Source organism: Dermacentor albipictus, chromosome 3 (assembly GCF_038994185.2).
Source record: "Dermacentor albipictus isolate Rhodes 1998 colony chromosome 3, USDA_Dalb.pri_finalv2, whole genome shotgun sequence".
NCBI lineage: Eukaryota > Metazoa > Arthropoda > Arachnida > Ixodida > Ixodidae > Dermacentor > Dermacentor albipictus.
Window position 1 is genome coordinate 168,466,710 of NC_091823.1, and position 6,996 is coordinate 168,473,705.

General features: G+C 45.3%; 1 long non-coding RNA gene across 1 annotated transcript; it reads right to left on the reverse strand.

Annotated features, from left to right (window-relative positions):
• On the reverse strand, positions 1-5,299 carry LOC139057655 (uncharacterized). The gene is made up of 2 exons (XR_011512965.1): positions 5,026-5,299; positions 1-4,964 (listed from the first exon to the last, which is right to left on the reverse strand). It is a non-coding gene; the product is annotated as an uncharacterized lncRNA (long non-coding RNA).
• Positions 5,300-6,996: the final 1,697 nt, after the last annotated feature.

A 6,996-nucleotide genomic window follows, 5' to 3' on the forward strand; every position in this document is an offset into this window, starting at 1 on the left:
TGTGCTGGTGGAACATGTTTTATTTTTCTTTTCATGAAGTAAATAGGCCGTGCACTTCAACATAACACATTGCGTGTGCTCACATGTGGCTAATCGTAGTATGCTGCATACTGCGGTAGTGAAAAGCACATGATTTGTCTATGTTGAGCATGACAGATACACATGCAGTGACAAATAGCCATGTGCCATTATGTTACTCCTTTGCTTTGTTCACTGTGCTTTTGAATATTGTCTTGCCAGGGAATTTTCTTTAAATAAAGGTTATTTCCAAGGTGAATGGCAACCAATCTTGCATAGTTGAATATTGCTTTGCGATGCCTATTTTACTGTGCAGTATGCATTGTTCCAAAGCTGAAGGTGTCTGTTCATGTGTGACACACAAGCACAGCACAAGTTGCACAGCAACTGAAATGTCGTTCAAAGCAATCTGTATAGCACATATTGAAACGTATAGCAACAAACGAGACATGCCAAGCACTTTTTGGAGCAGGATTTCTTTACATAGCAGACACTCATGCTTACTACTGCTTTGTTTAAACTCAAGAGTTGCTTCAACATTGCATTTCTTGCACGCATGATTTCACATAATGCTCGTAATTGCTGCTTAACAAGGTGCAACTACGCTATAACACAATATAAACAAAATCATGACAATGAAACATTTCTTTATTTTATTCACTGGGTACCTGCTTCGCCATTCAGGCATTACAGCAGGGAGGATACAACTCATATAAATGAACACTCAAAATTACATTCATAAAGCATGGAAGAAATCATCATTTGAACAAATACAGACAGTGTCAGGTGGTAGAGTATTTCAATCTCTTATAGTACGAACATAGAAAGAGTAGCGGAAAGCGTCGCTTTTAACCTTCTATTGCATGGCGTCCCATATTTGGCACATACCAGTTACCATTCTTTTTCGCTTGTGTGAGATTCCCAGTTGAGAATGTGATACCATCAGAGTAAATCTCATAGTTATGCGCACTTATTATGAGCAAGTGCTGCCATCTCTTGAGCGATACGCAAAGCAGAGGTGAAGTAGATTTTGGGATGCAACGTGAAACTTGGAGGGGGTAAACACGAGCAATTGTTTTTTTTTTCTCTGAAAATTTCGACCGCAGAAGCATAGAAAAATTATTTTGGCATATTTTTTGGTCTCGTCAATTCAAGGCAGTTACTAGTTTTCTCAATTTTGCCTGCAACTACAGCAGAGAAACCGAAATCGGTGTGTGCCATATTGGCACAGTATGAACTTGAAATACAAAATATGGTAACGTGCTGCCATCTGTTCAATAGCCCGAAGTTGCAGGTCACTCTATCACAAGATGGAATTTTGACGATCGGTACGGTAAGGGCGAATTGTCTACCAAACAGCCGCCTGAAAAGCGAAAAGGAACTGAAATGTAAAGGACGTGGTGCTTCAGAGGCACTCACAAACGCGATACATGACGTGGAGTTATCGTGTGTGCGTTGATACGATAACCGCGCAGTGACATTTCTGCCGAGCTTTGTTGGGAGAGATCCAGTCCAAAAGACTAAGCGCTGGTTTACCTCCGCCAAGGTGTTTCGCGAAATTGATTGCCCCAGCGTAGTAAAGGTCCATAACAGGCACATGGGTGGTGTTGACCTGCTGCACTCACTGTTTGGACTTTACTGCATACATATCAGAGGTCGAAGAAATGGCACTTTCGAATTTTTACGCCTATGCTAGACTTATCGGTAGTAACAGCATGGGTCTTGTACAGGAGGGTGCAGGAGCAGCTTAGGAGGAGACAAGTACTACCGCTGGCTCATTTAAAAGCAGAAATTGCAGAATGCCTTACCTCGCATAACAAGTGCCTACCCAACTAGCGACCAGGAAGGACTTCTAGTCAGGACATCGAATTCCAGGTTCAAGTAAAAAAAGCACAGGGACCAGCGGCCGCAATGCCACCCAAAGACGACCGATCTGACCAAGTCGGCCACTGGCCAGAATTTGACGAGAAGAAACAAAGATGTAAGCGGCCACCTTGCACAAACAAGTCGTTGGCAAGATAGAGAAAGTGCAACATTCATCTGTGCCTGAACGCAGCAAACAACTGTTTCATTTCATTCCCTACATCGCACTAAAAAGACCACCGTCCGTGAAGGTTTGTTTTCCGCCCATGGCTGCAAGAGCGCTCAGCCATCTTCATGGTGTGCCATATTTGGCACAAAGCTTTATCTTTATTATTACAGTCGTGTTTGCTCATTCAATCAATAATGAAAGCTGAAAAAATGACTTTTCATAATTCATGCAATAGAGCGTCAAAAGGAATCTCACATATTTTTAATTTGTGATCTCGCCTTTGAGAAACATGTGGGCGGCTGAAAATACAATTACCTGGCTATCCCCGCATTAGAGTGGTATATGTTATGAAGAAATTTTAATCTGAGGTTTCGGCGACGGTGTTCGAGAAGATGCCAATTTAATGTCTTTTTGCTTTCTGTCATGCTAAGCATCCTGTCATAATTGCCAAGGACAAACCGAACTGCCCTGTTCTGCACTTTTTCTCGTTTATCTACAAGTTCTGTAGTATATGGATCCCAGCAAACACATGCATACTCTAGTGTACTGCGCACATGTGTGAAATACAGTTGCTCCCTAAGTTTCTGTGGCAAGCTACTAAAGATACGTTTCAAGAAACCTAATGCTCCGGCAGCCTTGTTCCTAACATGAGTAACGTGTCTGTTCCACCTTAGATCAGCAGAAAAAAATACACCTAAGTATTTATATTCTGACACCTGTTCAAGAGTAGCATTATTTATAGTGTTACGATTGCTGTCATATGAGCGCTTCCCGGTAAAGGTGACGTGGACACTCCTTTGCTCATTCAGTGACATTTTCCATTTTTCACACCATGTGGCAATCAAATCCAAATCATATTGTAGTGCTTGTTGGTCAGATTCGCTGTTGATGACCTTATATACAGTCATCTGCAAACATTCTAAATATTGATTTATTTATTTACGTGTACCTTACAGGCCTTCGAGAAGGCATAGTGTAAGGGGGAAATACGGTAACATATTAGTATTGAATCGGGAAAGAAATAAACATCAGCATAATGAAAGGAGTGCACACAGAACATGGAAAATTAATACATTAGCAAATACAATATGTAGAGCAATAACAATAAATGGTAAACAACAACATAATAGCATAATAACATTGTAAACGTTTTTACATGTTATACAGTAGTAAGTATTGTAAAAAAATTGGGAGCGCTGAAATTCTTTAACTTGTAGAAAAAAATGCAAGTAAATTACAAAAGACATGACGTGTTTAGACGATTGAAACGGCATATTGATTGCTTAGCAGATTGCGAAATGCAGTGTGTTTAGATTGGCATGCAATGGTATCTGGTAGTGCGTTCCATAAACGGACCGCACGGGGCAAAGTTGAAAAATTAAAAGCGTTGTGTGTTGCCATAAATTCGGGTGTAGCTGAACTGATTGTTCAGTCGTTGTGACGTCGAGGATGCTTCTTTCAGGTTTGATAAGGTTAGGCCAACTGTGTGAACAAATCTGTGAAATAATAATCGTACAGAAGATGATATATTGTTCGGCAAGTCGTTAATGTAAATTAAAAAGAGAAGAGGCCCAAGTAAACTGCCTTGAGGTACACCAGAGGTGACGTCAAAGAGGCCAGAGGAAAAGTTAGCAACAACAGTGAACTGTTCGCGATTAGTAAGAAAATTGCGAATCCATGATAGGGTTAGTGAGTTGAGTTTAATTGCTGAGAGCTTTGATATCGGGTGACTATGGGCTACACGATCGAATGCTTTCGAGAAATCCAAAAAGATGCAGTCAATTTGTTTATTACTGTTCATATGAAAGCGTAAGTCTGACGTGAATTCTAGTAGTTAGGTTTCGCAAGAAAATCCTTTTTGGAAACCATGCTGTAAATGATGATGTAATGCCTGAAGTGGTGCCATGAATGTGACTTCTGGGGAACCCCAGAAGTCACAGGTACGTATTCAGAGGAACATCCGTTGAGAGCCACAGACATCTGTCTTGAGCGAAGATACTCGGCAATACATGCGATAACCTTCTCAACCAATTTGTAAAGTCAAAGTTTAGCGATCAGTAGACTATGCGTAACGACGTCAAAAGCTTTTTTGAAATACAGAAATATACAATCAACAATTTGTTTCTTGTCGACTGCTGAGACTAGCTCATGAGTGAATGCAACCAATTGTGTCGTACACGAAAAACCCTGCCGAAACCCATGCTGACTAGGATGAAGAAGGTTATTGTTATCAAGATGAGACATGATGCAGGTATACACATGTGCCATAACCTTACATACATAAAATGCTAGTTAAGGATACTGGTCCGTAATTCTCAACTCTGTTCCTCTGTCCACTCTTATGAATTGGCACCACTCGCGCTAGTTTCCAATCACCAGGAACAACGCTGTTATTTAAGAAATTTTGAAATAAGCGACAGAAGTACAAAGATGCCCGAGCAATTTATAAGGAATGATGTAGGGATATCATCCGGACCACACACTTTTGTTCGTTTCAAACTCTGTAATAATCACTCGATGCTCGTCACACTAAATACAACCTCAGACATTTCGCCGGCTCCGACCGGAAAATCAACTCTATTAACCCCCCTAATGTTTGAATGAGTAGACTGAAATACTGATGAAAGGTATTAAACAAAAATGTCGACCTTACTTGACGCAAGCGATAGTAAATAGCTTGACGATTTCCGCTCAAGCTCGGGCCATCTTCTGAGCGGCAACACTAGCGCGCGACCACACATCAGCCATAACGGCGGTGACTGAGCGAATCGCGACAGCACGTCGACTTGGCGTTGACCTATTGAAACCCATGCGCCTGATGTTCACCTCTTCGTCGGGCTCAAAGAACGGCGGGCAGACTCCGATGGCGCTCGCCCGCCCTCGCGGTCCGGGCAGGCTGCCTCCTCCGGTTCCTCTGTGATTAACACGTTTGTTAGAATATGGTGCGCAAAAGCTCCGTCAACGAGTGTGCTTACCTGGCTGCATCACGGCGGACGTTATACACGTCTTTCTTCCACACGCCGCGCCATTGGGCTGCAGTTTTCACTGCCGGGCAGCAAGGCAATCACTTGCTGCGAGAGCTCCTCCTTGCGCGCCGCCGTCAGCTGTTGACCCAGCACACACGACGCCTTCGCAAGGTAGGGGTGCTCTTCAACAAATGACACGAGTATATCGCGTTGCCTCGCTGAAACATGAGGACCCAGCAGCCTAACCTTCTGCGAGGACATCGTTTTGGATCCGCGGCGCGCAAACTGGGAAGTCCAAAACGTAAACAAAGCGAGGCAACTTGTTTGCATAGCGTATGGCACACCACCTAGCGACTAAATAAGAAAACAACAGAAATAAACTTACAACTCCCAGTAGCGGTCTGCGCCGCAAGCTCACATTTATTACTGAAAATATATTTGCAAGTGTTCTGTAGAAACCAATGTTTTTTTTATCAAACCAGCAACATCCTTTAATTGCTATACAGTCCCCCAAGTACAAACAAAAATGATGACGTGATCTTCCAGCAGACCGCCGCTCGTTGATTGGTTCCCCTCACGCCGCCCCGTTCCACTCTTTCTCCGAGTTACGTAATCCAGACGTAACAGCCAAAAGGAACCGGTTCCCAAAGGAACCGTTACAGAATACGGCCCATGGTCTCAGTTACGTGGGCTCTCCTGCTTTGGCTGACTTCCCAAACCAATGCTTGCAAATATTTAATCCTTCTTTCTCTGTATGGAAGGAGAAGGCACACAGTTCATACTGTAAGTCTGTGTGCTGCGCTTACCTACAGACCTTCGACGACGGAGTTTCGGTCAAATGCGTGATTTTGTCTTGACAGGGGTGACAGTATTGCAAAAGGGGTTGGTGGGGGTGGGTGAGGAGTATGAGGTGAGATGGTGGGCAAACTGCTATGCGAAAGCGTGCAGTGAGCACAAGCAATGGGCCGGCGCCCATATGCATCACAATTCAGAGAAGCGGGTTTTCGAATATGCGTCCGAGTGGCTGTCGGCGACAGAACCAAAACAAAGAAGTGAAGGGTGGAGAGACAGCAAGCTCGTGGGGCGAAGGCACCGCCGAGGTAAAAAATTGCCGACGATTACGTTACTTCCTAATGCGAAATTTGAGCGCAGCAAATAAGCTGTTTCACCTTTTCGATAGATTGAGGCAAAGAAATCGAGCAACACATGTATGCGCTATCACAGAATTTTTTTTATTTTTCACACGTATTACTGCTGGTTGCTCTCGACGGCGGCGATGAGCCTCCGCTTCGGCGGCGCGAACTGCAGGGTCTTCTCGGCGGCAGCGATGACCTTCTGCTTCAGCCTCGCTTACTGCTGGTTGCTCTCGACGGCGGCGATGAGCCTCCGCTTCGGCGGCGCGAACAGCAGGGTCTTCTCGGCGGCGGCGCTTAGCCTCTGCTTCGGCGACGCGTACTCCTGGATCATCTCGACGGCGGCGACGGTAAGCTTCTGCTTCGGCGGCACGCACCTCTGGATTCTGACGGCGACGGCACTGGGCCTCTGCTCTGGCAGCTCGTTTAGCAGCAGCAGCAGCAGCAGCAGACGGAGGACTTCCATCGGTCGTCTCGCTCATGGCTCAGAAAGAACTGGCAGATAATTTCGCAGTGGCGAACGGCAGCGGCAATTTCGGCTCGGGCGGTGCACATATACAGATCCGCCGCCACCGATCTGGCTCTCTGATTGCCACCGCACAGGGGTTGCATTGGAGGAGGAGCGAAGAAAGGAATTAAGTTCGAGCCGGCGCTTTGACAACCGGAGACTCGCAGGAAGAGGGGGGAGGGGGGCGGCGTGTACACCCAGCGGCAAACGATGGGGGCAGAAGCGCGCGCAGCAAGCGGACAACACGATAAAGGGAGGAGGTAAGAGATAGCAGCGACTGACTGATGCCGCTGACGCCGATAGTGAGTCAACCCCAGCTGCGGAGTTGGTTTCAGGGAC